The sequence below is a fragment of the Rhinopithecus roxellana genome, chromosome 10 (assembly GCF_007565055.1).
Source record: "Rhinopithecus roxellana isolate Shanxi Qingling chromosome 10, ASM756505v1, whole genome shotgun sequence".
Lineage (NCBI taxonomy): Eukaryota > Metazoa > Chordata > Mammalia > Primates > Cercopithecidae > Rhinopithecus > Rhinopithecus roxellana.
The window spans coordinates 12,059,275-12,076,547 of record NC_044558.1 but is presented as its reverse complement, the minus strand read 5'-3'; the positions used below and the strand labels follow the sequence as shown (position 1 = coordinate 12,076,547).

Below are 17,273 nucleotides of genomic sequence, written 5' to 3'. Positions count from 1 at the left end.
GTTTCCCCTAAGGAATAATTTCTGTTAATCTATAATCTATAGAAACAATGTTTATCACTGACTTGCTGTCTATGACGCTCAACTCTGAAGGCTGTGAGACCCCTGATTTCCCACTCCACATGCTATATTTCTGTGTGTGTGTCTTTAATTCCTCTAGCACTGCTGGGTTGGGGTCTCCACGACTGAGCTGGTCTCAGCAAGTGGCACCCATACATTGGGATCAAACGCACGTCAAAGGGTCACCGGAGTGATGGTTGGAGAACATGGAACTAAGCTGGAGTACACTCAAGTACTCTTAAGCAATCCCCATGGTGAGTAAGAAGGGGAGCTTGGAAGCATATTTTCACACTAATAATAAGGGGGAAGGAGAGTATAATGAAGTAACAGAAGAAATGACAGAGCAGGTTTGTTTGCAAACTAAAGCTGAAGCAGCAAAGGAGGAAGAGGTTCATCCCTACCCCCTCCTTATTTTGAAGGAAAAGAGTGGCCTGACTCTCCAGATCTTTCTTTTCTGGAGGACACTGGGTGAAAAGTAGTTGCCCCAGTGACTGTTTGAGAAGCGCCTTGAGCAACTGCTCTCAGTTCTATTCAGGCAGAAATTCAGCAAGCTAGATGAGAGGGTGATTTAGAAGCTTGGCCATTCCCTGTTAGAATACACCCACCTGATCAACAGGGAAATATTATAGCTACATTTAAGCCTTTAGGGAAACCACATTTAGTTGATTATATCAAGGTCTGTGACGGAATCGGAGGTAATCTGCATAAGGCTATTCTGCTAGCCCAGGCAATGGCAGGACTGAGAGTGGATAAAGGAAATATTCTGTTTCCTGGAGCTTGTTTTAACTGTGAGAAGCATGGTCATACTAGAAAAGAATGTAGAAAAAATCAGCTAGTCAGGCCACTAGACAGGGGAAAATGAAAACTGCTGAGCCTGAAATATGTCCAAAATGCAAAAAAGGAAAACATTGGGCTAATCAGTGTCATTCTAAATTTGATAAAGATGGAAACCCAATTTCAGGAAATGCCATGAGGAGTCTGTCCTGGGCCTCATTCCAAACTGGGGAATTTCTGGCTCAGGCCATTCCCTCACCCCTGTACAATGACTGTCCCCCACTTCAGCTGGTAGTGCCACAGTAGATTTATGCTGCACAAAAGCTGTGAGTCTTCTGCCTGGGGGACCCCTGCAAAAGGCCCCAACAGGAGTCTGTGGACCTTTGCCAGTGGGGATGATAGGATTACTTCTAGGAAGGTCTAGTTTAAATTTAAAAGGAGTACAAATACATACAGAAGTCATTGATTCAGATTACAATGGGGAAATTCAAATTGTTGTATCTACTTCTGTTCCCTGGGAAACAGAGCCAGGAGAGTGTATAGCACAGCTCCTGATTGTGCCATATGTGGAAATGGGGAAAAGTGAAATTAAATGAAGAGGAGGATTTGGAAGCACAAATAGGCAAAGCAGCTTATTGGGTGAACTGAATTACTGATAATGTCCTACCTTTGAAGTAAATATTCAGGGAAAGAAATTTAAAGGTTTGGTAGATACAGGAGAGGACATTTCAATCATTTCTCTAAAGCATTGGCCATCCACATGGCCAATTCAACCCACTCAATTTAACAAAGTTGGAGTTGGTAAAGCCCCTGAAATATATCAAAGTATTTATATTTTGCATTGTGAAGGGCCCAAAGGACAACCTGGAACTAATCAACCAATTATAACTTCTGTACCTGTAAATTTATGAGGGAGAGATTTATTACAACAAAGGGGAGCACAAGTTCTAATTCCAGAGCAATTATACAGCCCTCAAAGTCAACATATGATGCATGAAATAGTGTATGTCCCTGGTATGGGACTAGGAAAAATTTGCAAGGTTTGAAGGAACCTCTTCAAGTGGGAAGACAAAGTTCCCACCAAGGTTTTGGGTATCATCTTTGATGGTGGTCATTGTTAAGTCTCCAGAACCTATACCTTTAAAATGGTTAGCAGATAAGCTAATTTGGATACAACAATGGCCGTTAAGTAAAGAGAAACTGGAGGTTTCAGAGGACCTCTTTGCTGAACAATTAGAAAACCAACAAAAAAACAAAACATAGCTCCAACAATTTCCCCTTGGAGTTCTCCAGTTTTCATAATTAAGAAAAAATCAGGTGAATGGAGAATGTTAACTGACTTAAGAGTCATTAATTCAGTTATAAAACCTATACAGTCAGGATTGACTTCTTCTGCTGTGACCTTTAATAGTCATAGATTTAAAAGACTGTTTCTTTGCTATCCCTTAGCTGAGCAAGACTGTGAAGAGTTTGCATTTACAATTCCTGCAGTAAACAACCTGCAGCCTGCTAAGCATTTTCACTGGAAAGTGTTGCCATAAGGCATATTTAACAGTCCAACTATTTGCCAGATGTATGTAGGGGAAGCAATTGAACCTACTCGTAAAAAATTTTCATACTGTTACATTAATCATTATTTGGAAGATAAACTTTGTGCTGCCCCCACTCAAGAAATATGACTCCAATGTTATGATCACTTGCAAAATTCAATGTCCCATGCTGGTTTAATTATAACTCCTGACAAAATTCAGACTACTACTCCTCACTCCTATTTGGGGACCTTAGTAAACGAGAAACTACAGTAGTGCCTCAGAAAGTAACCATACATAGGGATCAATTGAAAGCATTAAATGACTTTCAAAAATTACTAGGGAACATTAATTGGATATGACCTGCTCTAGGCATTACTATCTATGCCATGAGTAATCTACTTTCTATCCTTAGAGGAGATCCTAGTCTCACTAGCCCTTGACAATTAACAAAGGAGGCTGAGGCAGAGTTACAGTTGATTGAAAAACAAGTCCACGAAGCTCAAATAAATAGAATAGATCCAGAGAAGACTCTAGATCTGCTAATTTTTCCAACTCAGCATTCACCTACTGGTGTTACTGTCCAAGAACAGGACTTAGTAGAATGGCTTTTTCTGCCACATACTAATTCATGGACTCTAACTCCTTATTTGGATCAAATTGCTACTATGATAGGTAATGGGAAAACTCAGATTGTTATTACTTGTATACGATCCTGGAAAAATTATTGTCTCTCTCACAAAGGCACAAATACAACAAGCTTTTATAAATAGTCTTACTTGGCAAACCCATTTAGCTGACTTTGTGAGCATTCTTGATAATCATTTTCCTAAAACGAAACTGTTACAATTTTTGAAATTAACTAATTGGATCCTCCCTAGAATAACTAAATTTAAACCAATTGAAGGTGCTGAGAATGTTTTCACAGATGGGTTAGTAATGGTAAAGCTTCTTATTCTGGCTCCAAAGGTAAAGTTTTTCAGACGCCCTATACTTCAACTCAAAAAAACAGAATTTGTAGCTGTAATTGAGGTATTGACTGCTTTTGATATGCCTATTAATGTGATTTCTGATTCTTCATACTTGGTTCATTTCACACAGTTAATTGAAAATGCTCAGTTATGATTTCATACAGATGAACAACTGATGACTTTATTTACCCAATTGCAAACAGCAGCTAGGAATAGAATGCACCCTTTTACATCATTCACATTAGGGCTCATACACCTCTTCCAGGACCTTTGACTTCAGGGAATCAAATGGCTGATCATCTAGTTGCTACTGCAATATTTAGTGCTAGACACTTTCACAATTGAACCCATGTTAATGTCTCTGGTCTCAAATGCATATACAGCATTACCTGGAAAGAAGCTAAAGGTATTATCCAGTGATGCCCAACTTGCCAAATGGTGCACTCCTCATCTTTTACAGGATTAATTAATCCTTGAGGATTGGGACCTAATTCTCTTTGGCAAATGGATGTCACATATGTTCCCTCATTTGTGAGACTAGCTTATGTACATGTATGTGTGGACACCTTTTCTCACTTTATCTGGGCTACATGCCAATCAGGAGAGTCTTCTGCCTGTATTAAACATCAACTTTTGCAGTGTTTTGCAGTGACGGTCATTGTAGCTTTGATTAAAACAGATAATGTCAGGCTATACTAGCCAAGCTCTAGCTACACTTTTCTCTGTATGGAATATTAAACACATTACCGGTATTCCATATAGTTCTCAAGGACAAGCCATAGTGGAAAGCATGAATCTCTCCCTGAAACAGCGGTTGCAAAAGCAGAGGGGTGGGGATAGTAGGAACTATAGGACACCTCAGATGCAACGGAATCTAGCATTATTAACTTCAAATTCTTTTAGCCTGCCTAAAGGCCAGATGTTATCAGCAGCTGAACAACATCTACAGAAACCAGCTGCAAAGATAGAAGCAGAACAACAGGTTTGGTGGAGAGATCTGATAACAAAAGTTGAGAAATAGGTAAAATAATAATTTGGGGTAGAGGTTATGCTTGTGTTTCTCCAGGACCGAATTCACAGCCAATTTGGATACCATCAAGACACCTGAAACCTTATGAGCCAGATGCCAAGGAAGAGTTTCTGGGAAGATCCCAAAGACCCCTCAGTTACAGCCATGTCAAGACTGATGCTGAGGAAGACCCCGACTGTCACAAGCAACACACGTTGAACACAGCCACCTGCCTGGGGACAGATCAAGAAGCTGTCACAGTTGGTGGAAGAAAACCTGAGGAAAGAGGGACAACCAGTTGCAATGAGTAATTTAATGGTAACTATGATAGTGGTGATCACCACTGCCATGAGTATTCCTTCAACAAGGCTGACACAGAGAACAATTATACTTATTGGGCATATTTATCAATCTTGGATGGCAATAACACCTGGATGTAATCACTCTATGACACACTTAAACATGCTTTCTGACCTTAGTATTTACCATAATAAATCTGCTCCTATAATTTAGGTATACCTCTCTCAAAAACCAATTTGTAAACAGAATTGGACCTGGCCAGAAAAAAATGAACATATTTGTTTAGGAAGATTGCATTGCAGAACAGGCAGAGGTGCTGCACAGTGATTCCTACGGAATCATTATTGATTGGTCCCCTAAGGGGATGTTTAGCTTGAATTGCACCTCTCAGTCTGTGTGCCACAGCCACACTATGTTCAACTGATATGAACAAAATGGTCAGATGGTAGAAATGATAAGAAATATGGCAAGAGTTCCTGTTATCTGGAAACATGGTGGTATAGTGGCACCTCAACCTCCAGTGATATGGCCCACTGGAGGAATTAAACATAAGAATTTATGGAAACTCTTAATGGCTCTTAATAAGATCAAAATTTGGGAAAGAATAAAAAGGCATGTAGAAGGATACTCTACAAACTTGTCTTTGAAAATTGCAAAATTAAAAGAACAAATATTTAAAGCATCCCAGGCACACCTAACCTTAATGCCAGGAACTGGAGTGCTTGAAGGAGCTGCAGACAGATTAGCAGCTAGTAACCCATTAAAATGGATGAAAACACTTCAAAGCTCTGTGATTTCAATGATGATAGTGCTTTTAATCTGTGTTGTTTGTCTTTACGTAGTCTGCAGATGAGGATCTGACTCCTGTGAGAAGTAGCTCACCGTAATAAGGTTGCTTTTGCTTTTATCACTTTGAAAAACAAAAAAAAAAGATGGGGGACATGTTGGGAACAGGCCCCCAAATCTAGCCATAAACTGGCCCCAAAACTGGCCATAAACAAAATCTCTACAGCACTGTGACATGTTCGTGATGGCCATGATGTCCATGCTGAAGGTTGCGGATATACTGGAATGAGGGCAAGAAACACCTGATCCACACGGGGCAGAAAACTGCTTAAAGGCATTCCTGAACCATAAACAATAGCATGAGTGATCTGCACCTAAAGGACATGCTGCAGATAACTAGCCAAACCCATTCCTTTGTTTCAGCCCATCCCTTTGTTTCCCCTAAGGAATGCTTTCAGTTAATCTATAATATATAGAAACAATGCTTATCACTGGCTTGCTGTGAATAAATATGTGGGCAAATCTGTTCAGGGCTCTCAGCTCTGGAGGCTGTGGGACCCCTGATTTCCAACTCTGCATGCTGTATTTCTATGTGTCTGTCTTTAATTCCTCTAGGCCCACTGGATTCGGGTCTCCACGACTGAGGTGTTCTCGGCAGGCTGAAGCATGAGAAACATGTTTGATAAATATTATTCATTGTCCTACAACCCTGAGTGGAATACGACTAATTCCACCTGGATGACCTCCTGGAAACTCATTTTCCAATTCAGGAATTACAAGAAAATAATTTCTTGCATCCCCTAAGGGTGTCAGTGCATGTGTGTCTATGTATTTAGGAGCTTATTAACAATGATGTCATATGAATTTATTGGTTATCAGAAACCAGATTTTAAGGTGTATTTGTCTCCCAGAACTTTCCAAGATAATCTTGGATGATTTTGATATAAGGTTTAGATTCTGGTATTTACATTTGGTATTAAAAAAAACCATACTGGTATTATCCTAGTTATGACCAAGCTCCTTAAACAATTTAGACATTTCCTGCATGATACATTTACTGGGTTTTAAAATTTCCCTATGTAAAAACTGAAGATTCTGGACCCAAATTATGGAGAGGTTAAACAAGGAAAATAATTGCAAAACAGAGAAAAAGAATATGTCTTTATTTGCATACTAACACATGGGAATTCACTTTCACTTCAGCCTCAGTATAAATGTAAAATATTTCAGCATATAGCAAGACAGGCAGTGTATGAGGAGGAGTGAATTTGAGCTGTTTTGAGAATAACAATATTTGTATTTCTATAAAGACAGCTTTGGCCTCATCCATTAGCATATGCTGGTGCTTTCCTGTTGATGTTAGTCACAGAATTTAAAGGCAGACAATGTTATTGCACATTTAGAAATCAAGTGTTTATTGAAGTTAAGGTCTGGATATTAAGGGAATCACAACTAGTGTTATTAAGCCTGCATTTTTCCTTTCTTTTTGTTTGTTCAAACATGGTATGTTTTCTGCTTATTATTTTATCAATTCTGGTAGTATTTGCATGTGTTCTTGGAAATGTTGCCAATGGCTTCATAACTCTCGTAAATGTCAATGAATGAGTTAAGACAGGAAAGATCTCCTCAGCTGACCAAATTCTCACTGCTATAGTGGTCTCCAGAATTGGTTTACTCTGAGGCATATCATTATGTCAGTATGCAATTGTGTTTAATTTGGCTTTATATAGTTCAGAAGTAAGAATTGTTGCTTCTAATGTCTCAGCAATAATCGACCATTTCAGCATCTGGTTGCTACTAGCCTCAGCATATTTTATTGGCTCAAGATTGCCAATTTCTCCAACCTTCTTTTTCTCCACCTGAAAAGAGGATTAAGAATGTTGGTTTGGGCCGGGCGCGGTGGCTCAAGCCTGTAATCCCAGCACTTTGGGAGGCCGAGACGGGCGGATCACGAGGTCAGGAGATCGAGACCATCCTGGCTAATACGGTGAAACCCTGTCTCTACTTAAAAATACAAAAAACTAGCCGGGCGACGAGGCGGGCGCCTGTCGTCCCAGCTACTCCGGAGGCTGAGGCAGGAGAATGGCAGTAAACCCGGAAGGCGGAGCTTGCAGTGAGCTGAGATCCGGCCACTGCACTCCAGCCTGGGTGGCAGAGCAAGACTCCGTCTCAAAAAAAAAAAAAAAAAAAAAAAGAATGTTGGTTTGATGATACTGTTGGGACCCTTGGTATTTTTGATTGTAATCTTGCTCTGGTAACCACGGATGAGGGTGTGTGAAGAAAAGAATATAAAGGAAATTTGTCTTGGAAGATCAAATTGAGGAATGCAATACACCTTTCAAACATGACTGTAACCACACTAGCAAACTTCACACCCTTTACTCTAACACTAATATCTTTTCTGCTGTTCATCTGTTTTCCATGTAAACATCTCAAGAAGATGCAGGTCCATGGCAAAGGATCTCAAGATCTCAGCACCAAGGTCCACATAAAAGCTTTGCAAACTGTGATCTCCTTCCTCATGTTATTTGCCATTTACTTTCTGTGTCTAATCACATCAACTTGGAATCCAAGGATACAGCAGAGCAAACTTGTATTCCTGCTTTGCCAAACTCTTGGCAATCATGTATCATTCCTTCCACTCATTCTTCCTGATTATGGGAAGTAAGAAGCTAAAACAGACCTTTCTTTCAGTTTTATGGCAGGTGACATGCTGAGTGAAATAACAGAAACCCTGAACTCCATAGATTCACAAGGGGAGCATTGTGTGTCTTCTAGAAGAAAAGAAACTGACGGTGTCTCGAACATTTTATATTTCCATTCATTTTTCCTTAGTGTATATATTTACATAACCTCAAAACAGATACCCAGAAAAGTTACATATATATGTACATATGTGTGTGTGTGTGTGTGTGTGTTTTCATGTGTATGAATAACAACATTGACCATAAATTATGAAGCCTAATGTATTTCACATATATGGTAGGTATATTTTATGATAGTTCATTGTGTGGTATTTCATGTGAAAAATTCATTATCTCTATTTATAATTAAGAACTCACAGCTTTTAACAGGAAATCATTGTTGTTTTCCATTGTAATTTGTACCACATATATGTACTTAAATATCACTGCGTAAGCCTCTAATTTTTTGGATGGTAAAAACATTGAATTCTAAATCAATGATGAGTATGAATCTTTGGGGTAGGATTTATTTCATTATGAATTTGTATTTTATGTTTAGTATAAAGCAAATAAAATTATTGATAACTAATGATACACACCACTAAAATATGCGTGACAAACATGTATAGAGTAAATTTTGTATATGTATACAAAAAACAGTACTAAAGAATACTGGATTTTATACCAGTATGTGAATAGCTTAGAAAAAAGTCATTTCTATAATAGGAATGAAGACACATGATCATGATCATTTCAATGCTGTTACAATTTTTTTATGTGTAGTTAGAAAAGTCATTTCTTACACTTTTTGAATTAAAGAAAACCTTTTTTTTTTGAAATTGACATCTGATGTCAATTATTTCCTTTTATTTTGCTTAGCCAACTCTGAGCCCCTGAATCTCCAATATTCTGCTTTGTCTCCCATTCCTAATATTTTTTTTAAAAAATTCAAATATTCCCTCTCTATAAAGAAGCTCAATGTAAAGAGGGTATAGAACTATGGATCATAATTGAATGAAAAGTTCTGCAAATATTAAAAATTATCTGTCTAGTCTATATATTGATGACAGGAAAGGTATTAATGATATGTTATATTGTGGGGGTGGCAGTGAGCTGAGGATCCTCAGGCATCTCCTTCTATTTTTATTTTGTTTCTCTACATAGTTTCTCCAGCATTTAGCTCAAGGCCCCAAGGGCACATGTGACAAGAAGGCACCAGCTTTTTAAACCTTGGAAGTTCTTCTGTGTCAGTTCTGTTACATAAAATTTACTTAAACACATCATAAAGCCCCGGTTTGAAGTATAGGAGAATAGACTATGTCTATTCATATGAGGTGTGTTGAAGCACTTGGACATGTTTTCAAGCCACCAATCTTGATGATTCAGAAATGTGCTCCCTTTTTCAGTTTCATCCTGATAAAAATGTATAATGTCTGGATGATGCCAATATTTGCCCCAATTCCATCCTGAGATTTTCTCCATAAGTCAGAATCTGTAGACTAACCTGTAAAACTAATGACTGTCAACCTATTCTAAATGAAATAGTTGTCCAAAGAAAGAGGAAAACATGATAAGCATTAAAAATATATACACAACATTTTTTGCTTACACTAATGATCAAATAACACACATGGAACCGAGCCTCCCACAGATGCTTTCTATGAATTCTGGATAAAAATATTAAGAAAAAATAAACAGTCATCTGAAGGCAATGGAGTATGAACAAAATAGGCAGATACTGGAGAACGGTCAGCACTTGAAAGAAGGTAATATCAAGGAGCGAGTTTCCTGATTTTATAGCTGGCCCTAGTGTGCACCATGCAGGGGACTAAAATGTCAATAGAAAAACTGTAGACTTACTGGGTTGAAGAAACAGAGGACTGAGTTTGGGATAACATGAGCAGCAGGAGGACAGGAGAGAATCTGGGAAAGGAGAAGGCCAGAAAAGGGGAGACCCAACTTCTGAATATAAACTATTCAAACTTTGAATGGTCCCTATACCATGCATATATAGGGCAGACTTCATGTAGCCCAGTTAAAATAATTAAATTGAGATTTCAGTTATCATGAAGCACAGTGAAGACAGAGATAACAACAAAACACATTTAGGCGAAGATACTCTTTTCTTGAAAACCCAAACCACATTCTATCGCCTTACATAACAGTCATATTTCTTGTCCATTCTTGTTTCTAGCATGGTTCTAACTCCTACTTTTATTCATTACATTAATCAAAGTAATTCTCTTTCATAGAGAAAACAGGAAGTTATGTAATTGAGGACTCTTAAAAATAACTATTTTGGCAGATGTGCAAAATTCTCAAGCACATATATTACAAATTTCTAAGGTCATATACATCCTTTTTACACTTGCTCGAATTAGCCTACAAAACTCCCAAGTTTGTTAATGTAATCCAAACAGCCACTCCATAAATGTAAAATAAGAATAAAAGTTACATATATTTACTTATTTATTTATATAACCTGTGATTGGTGACCACATTTCAGTATTCCATCTTACCTAGAAATTATCCAGAGATTTTCACGAAGTCACTGAATTTAATATTAGTCTAAGGTCTTAAATTGAACTAGGAATCTTGAAAGTTGAATTTAAGCTGATAGGCTACAGAAAATAATTGCTGTCGATATGTGGAATTTTTCATAATTTGTATTCAGTTTATTTGAAAACATTATTTTATATTTTTTGGTATTTTAACATTATGTGGGCATATTAGTTTACCTTATCAGTAAACCGATACAGGAAGTTTAGGTGTTTCTTTTATTAAAATGTATTTTTAAGTTTTGTGGATACATAGTAGGTGTGCATATTTATTGGGTACATGGTATGTGTTGATACAGGCACATAAAGTGTAATAATCACATAATGAAGAATAGGGTAGCCATCCTCTCAAACATTTACCCTCTTTTGTTACAATCCAGTTATACTCTTTTACTTATTTTAAAATGTACAAGTAAGTTATCATTGACTATAGTCACCCTGCTGTGCTATCAAATAGTAGGTCTTATTCATTCTTTCTATTTTTTTTTTTTTTTTTGGTAACCATTAACCAGCCACACCTTCCCTTTAGCCCCCACTACCTTTGCCTTTCTGTGCAAACCTTGCAGTTATTTCTGACTTATTCAATTTAACATAATACTCTCCAATTGTCTGTCAAAGCTTGCTGGGAGGTGTCTTCCAATCAGGAGGAACAGAGGTCAACGACCCACTTGAGGAGTCAGTCTGTCCCTTGGCAGAGGTCAAGCGCTGTGCTGGGAGATCTGCAGTTCTTTTCAGAGCTGGCAGGCAGGAATGTTTATGTCTGCTGATACTGTGCCCACAGATGCCCTGTCCCCCAGGTGCTCTCTCCCAAGGACATGGGAGTTCTATCTATAAGTCCCTGATGGCAGCTGCTGCCCTTCTTTAAGACATGCCCTGACCAGAGAGGAGGAGTCTAGAGAGGCAGTCTGACTACAGTGGCTGTGCAGAGCTGTGGTGGGCTCCGCACAGTACAAACTTCCTGGTGGCTTTGTTTACACTGTGAGGGAAAAATTACCTACTGAAGCCTCAGTGATGGCGGACGTCCCTCCCTTGACCAAGCTTAAGTGTCCCAGGTTGACTTCGGACTGCTGCACTGGCAGTTAGAATTTCAAGTCAGTGGATCTTAGCTTGCTGGGCTCCAAGGGGATGGAATCTACTGAGCTAGATCACTTGGCTTCCTGCCTTCAGTCCCCTTTCCAGGGGAGTGAATGGTTCTGTCTCGCTGGCATTCCAGGCACCACTGGGTTATGAAAAAAAAAACTTGTGCAGCTAGCTTGGTGTCTGCCCAAATGATCACCCACTTTTGTGCTTGAAACCCAGGGCCCTGGTGGCATAGGTACTGGAGCAAATCTGATTTGTGAGTTACGAAGACCATGGGAAAAGCGTAGTATCTGGGCTGGAATGCACTGTCCCTCTTTGCATTGTCCCTCACTGCTTCCCTTGAGCCCACTGTCTAACCAGTCGCAACGAGGTGAGCCATATAAGTCAGTTGGAAATGCAGAAATCACCCAACTTCTGCATATATCTCATTGGGAGTTGCAGACCGCAACTCTTCCTATTCAGCCATCTGGCCAGCCACTCTGCTATTTTTTTTTTTTATTGGTTCATAATTTAGTTTTTCTGCTTAAGCAAGTTTTATGCACCACATTTACAGTGTTATACTAGTCTGTGTTTGTCTCCTTACTATTACCAGTGAGTGTTGTAGCTTCAAGTGATTATTTATTGTTCATTAATGTCCTTTTCTTTCTGACTGAAGTAATCCCTTCAACATTTCTTATAGGACAGATCTGATGCTGATGAAATCCCTCAGCTTTTGTTGGTCTGGAAAACTCTTTATTTTTGTTTCATGTTTGAAGGATATTTTCTCCAGTTACACTATTCTAGGCTAAAACATTTTTTTCCTTCAACACTTTTAATATGTATGCCACTCTCTCCTGGCCTTTTTCGACTGAAAAGGCTGCTGCCAAATGTAGTGGCGCTCCATTGTACATTCTTTGTTTCTTTTCTTTTCCTGCTTTCAGAATCCTTTCTTTATCCTTGACCTTAGGGAAATTGTTTATTAAATTCTTTGAGGTAGTCTTCTTTAATTTTTTTCCCAGCAATGTTTGTGAGGATAAAGGAATAATTCCTATTGAATTGCAATAGTCCCTTTTTTGAAATCAATTGACCATGAATGTTGGTGTTAATTTCTGAACTCTCAGTTGTGTTTCATTGTTCTTTGTGTCTACCGTAATGTAAGTACCATAGAATCCTGATTAGTGCAGCTTTGAAGTCAGCTTTGAAATCAGAAAGTGTAATCCACCAAATTTGTTATTTTTTAATAATTTCCTTTGGTATTCTGGCCATTTGACGTTTCCAGATATATTTTAGGAGTGGTTTTCTACTTTCCACAGAAAGTAGAAACCCCCTCTCTGCTGGGTTTTGATAGGGATTGCACTGAATATATAACTGCAATCTATACAGACTCTCCCTGTGCTGGATTTCAGTTCAGCTGGTCATCCTTGCTTGTACAACTCTGTGATGAATTGGAAATATAATTTTGGCCTTTTATTTCTCTTATCTTAGTTGTAGCAGAAGGATATCATGCTTTTCTGAGCCATGTGTGTTCTGCTCAAAAATAGAAGTTCTCAACCAGGTGCGGTTGTTCATGCCTGTATCCAAGGGCTTTGGGAGACCAAGATGATGGGACCACTCAAGAACACGAGTTGAAGTCCAGACTGGGCAACATAGGGAGACTCTGTCTCTACAAAAAATAAAAATAAAAAAATTAGCTGGGTGTTGTGGTGCATGCCTGTAGACACAGCGACTCCAGAAGCTAAAGTGCAAGGACCACTTGCATCCAAAAGTTCGAGGCTGCAGTGAGCTGTGATCAAGCCACTGAATTCCAGCCTGGGTGACACAGCAGGACCCTGTCTCCCTTGCTCCCCCACCAAAAAAAAAAAAAGGAAGTTCTCACTGGTATCTTTTATGTATCAAGTAACATAAGATCATATGAAAAATTAATAATTGTTTCTTCCTGCCTGTACCATAGAGCTAAAATTGAAAGAAGTTATACATAGTATACTAACTCCTCATAAAGACTACCCAAAGAGAATATTATTATCCTCTGAATTTTACAGATGATTATACTGAGGGACAGAGTAGTTGTGAAATGAAGTCTCAGACCACAGTTATATGAAACAGAAAATCTGGTTTCCTATCTTGGCAGTCTGACTCCTAAATCCTCTCTTAGAAACAGTTATACTAAAAAATGGAAAAGAAATAAAATCCAAGATTGGAGACTGATTTTAATATCTATTCCTCTTAAACCATTAATTAATCAATAAATTAAATAAGGAAATATAAAACCAAGTATTTACATACAAAGAAATCTAGACCTTTCAATGGAAAATGTTTTTCAAGTAGTCCACAATAGTGACACAATTGCTGAGAATTTTAATTAAAAACTTAATATTTAAGAATTAGACTCAAGAGAAAAACTTATTCAAAGGCCTCAGCATGAGAGATAAGTTTGATAAATATTGAAAATGGGTTGAAAAGCCCAAATGGGAAAATAGGGCTACGTCTACCTGGATGATCTCCCCGAAATTAATTTTCCATTTTAGATATTATAGGACAACAATTCCTTCTGTCCATGAGAGGATGAGTATGTGTGTATGTGTGTGGCTGTGTTTGTATTAATGAGCATGTTAACAGTAAGTTATATAAAAGTATTAGTAGCTGCCAGGTTTTAAGAATTATTGGCCTTTCTGAGGTTCCCAAGAAAACCTTGAATGCTTTTGGTAGGAAAAGTTGGGATTCACTCTACATGTTACTGGCACTGAAAAATTAAATCTACTTTGGTGGTGATCCTAGTTATGTCCAAGCTCCCTTTACTGGGTAATACAACCAATTTGTCATCTATGTATTGGGCTGTAAAATTTCTCTAACAACTGATATTGCTGAACACAAATTATGGAGAGGTTAAACAAGGAAAAAATTGCAGATCAATTTAAAAACTCTTCATTGGGAGTCTAGTAGATGAGAATTCACCTTTCACTTCAACACCTATATGGAAAATTTTATCTTACAGCAAGGACATTGTGTTTGAATAGGAGTTAATTTGAGCTGTTTTGGAAATTATCATGTTTTCCATAAAGGCAGCATTGATTTCATCCATTAGCATACTGAGATGCTTTCCTGTTTGACATTGGTCACAGAATTTAAAAGGAATGAGAACATTACTGCACATTCAGGAATCAGGTACACATAGAAGTTAAGGTCAGGACCTTATAGGGAATCTTGACCAGTGATATCAGGCCTGCCTTTAAAACATTCAGATATGATAAATTTACTACCAATCATTTTTTCACTAACAACAATAATACATTTATATTTTCCCATGGATGCCTACATTAAACTTGTAGACTATTTTTATATTTCAACATTTTTTCTTTGAGTCCTTTGCTGTTAACTAATTATATTTTTTCAAAGTCATTTGACCTAATGATCAATTAACAGAAGTATCTCCATTATAATTACATTTGCTTATAACAAAAGAGTATTTGAAACTTGAAGAAAAAAGGTTAGACAAATTTATAATAAAACATAAATAAATATGCATAATATATAAGGCATTCTTAATGTGTATATGAAATAACAGTCAAAGAATGAAAAAAGATTAATGTAATTTTTTGAAGTAAAAATACATTCTGAATAAAAATAGAAAAGGGCTTGGAAAATGTTGTTTAATAATATTTTATATAAATACAAAAGTGTAAATGTTAGCCTGACATTACTTATTTTGGAAAGGATTTGACACAATGGGAATTTTCATACACTACTCCTAGAATTATAAATCTGTGCCATCATTTCAGCTGAGTATGGCATTATCTCATTAAAATACACATTTGAAAGTGTCGGAAATTCATGAATTTCCAATAAATTATAATATGATGGATGTTAAATATAGTAAGTATATTAAAAATGTTTCTCTCAATGAAATATTTATATTCATATTTAGCATTCTAACTTCACAATACTATTCTTGTGTACACTGGTGTGTTGGGTAAAGTATTTTGTTACTATAATTTTTTTGGCTCTGCGTTAGAGAAAAATATCATAAACAGGCAAATTTTTTAAGGTATGAAACTTATTTAGCATGATCTTTGAGTATGTTCGTGCATATTTAATGCTACTTTGACTGCTAGAGTAAAATAATCCAGATTTAGTCACCATGGTTAAGAATAGGAAAAAGCATTTGCAAGAATTTGGCTTACTAATGATGCTATTGAAAGATGAAATAAAGTTGATATAATGTATTATTGCACAGAGTATGTATCCATGTTCATATTGAAAAATGCCCCAAATCTTCAAAATAGAATCCTAATTGTTGCAGGTCATTTTTGTTATCAATTTTTAAAATGTAGTGAAAGAAAAAAAGCAAATAAATCATGAAAATATGTTCATTTTACATTATTCTTGATGAAACACCATATGAGGGTATTTGTCTAGGCCTGATGCTGAGAATCATAGAAGAATTATGAGGCAATGAGTAAGAATAACAGTGTTCTCTCATTACCCTGAATTCCGGTACATAGAAACAAGGCTGAAATCACGTTTATCAAAATAGCATTATCCCTTTCACCTGCCATCATCATTATCATCATCATCTGTATCTTCATCTAGCTCATGAAATGATTCTTTTTGAAATATTTAAATACATAAATTAGAAAATAAGTAATTTAAAAATGATCACTATTGTGGGACAGGTACAGTAGTAAACAGCCAAATTTAAGTCAAGCTCAACACTTTAGATTTAGAAATTAAGTGTATTTTATTTTAGAATATATTACTTAAGCAAATAATTATTTATGGATGACCTTCAACGAATCGTCCTTTCACTATGATCACTATAGAAACAATTTAGATTTTAGTGTAAATAAAATTCCCTAACATGAAAGATAAAGCAAATAACACATTTTAAGAACACATTTTTATTTCTAAAGAGCGGATTTTAGGACCAAATTGTCTAACAGAGGTAAGACCTCAGATCTTCTGTTACACTTGAGTGAGTGATGATGGAGTTTGAAGATTATAGTTCTGTAACCAGAACTATATTCAAGGATAGGGAATGAAAAGTGGAATTTCACAGAAGCACCAGATTCAGTTTTGTTTTCATGGAAATTCAAGCCTACTTATGTCAGATGTCCTTCATTTTTTTGATAAACTTGTAAGTACTGCTTTACTATTTGATCACTTAAAGTTTGTTATAAACTAAGAAGTCTTGATTTCTTCTAATAAAAACAGTAAAATTTAAATCATGGAATAGAATGGTGTAGCTGTGGTTGAGATACTGTATTTTAATAATTGTATGAAATTTTGAGATCCAGTACTGCTAAATGAATTTCCCTGTGAGGAAAGTTTGTGATGATGACCCAGAAACAGACATGCTACTATCCAAAAAAAAAACTATTCACATCAAATCAATTTCTAGTTTCTTCCAAGTTGCAGGGGGATGCCTAGCCTTTCTTTTATTCTCTTCTTTGACAAAAGTATTACAAAAAGAAGAAAATCATTACCATTTCATGTCAGGAAAGTGGCATGGAGATGGAACTAGACTGTTTTCCATATTCCTTCTCTTGCCC

General features: G+C 37.0%; 1 pseudogene; it reads left to right on the top strand.

Moving 5' to 3' along the window:
* Window positions 1-7,633: 7,633 nt before the first annotated feature.
* On the top strand, window positions 7,634-8,255 carry LOC104674189 (annotated as a pseudogene).
* Window positions 8,256-17,273: the final 9,018 nt, after the last annotated feature.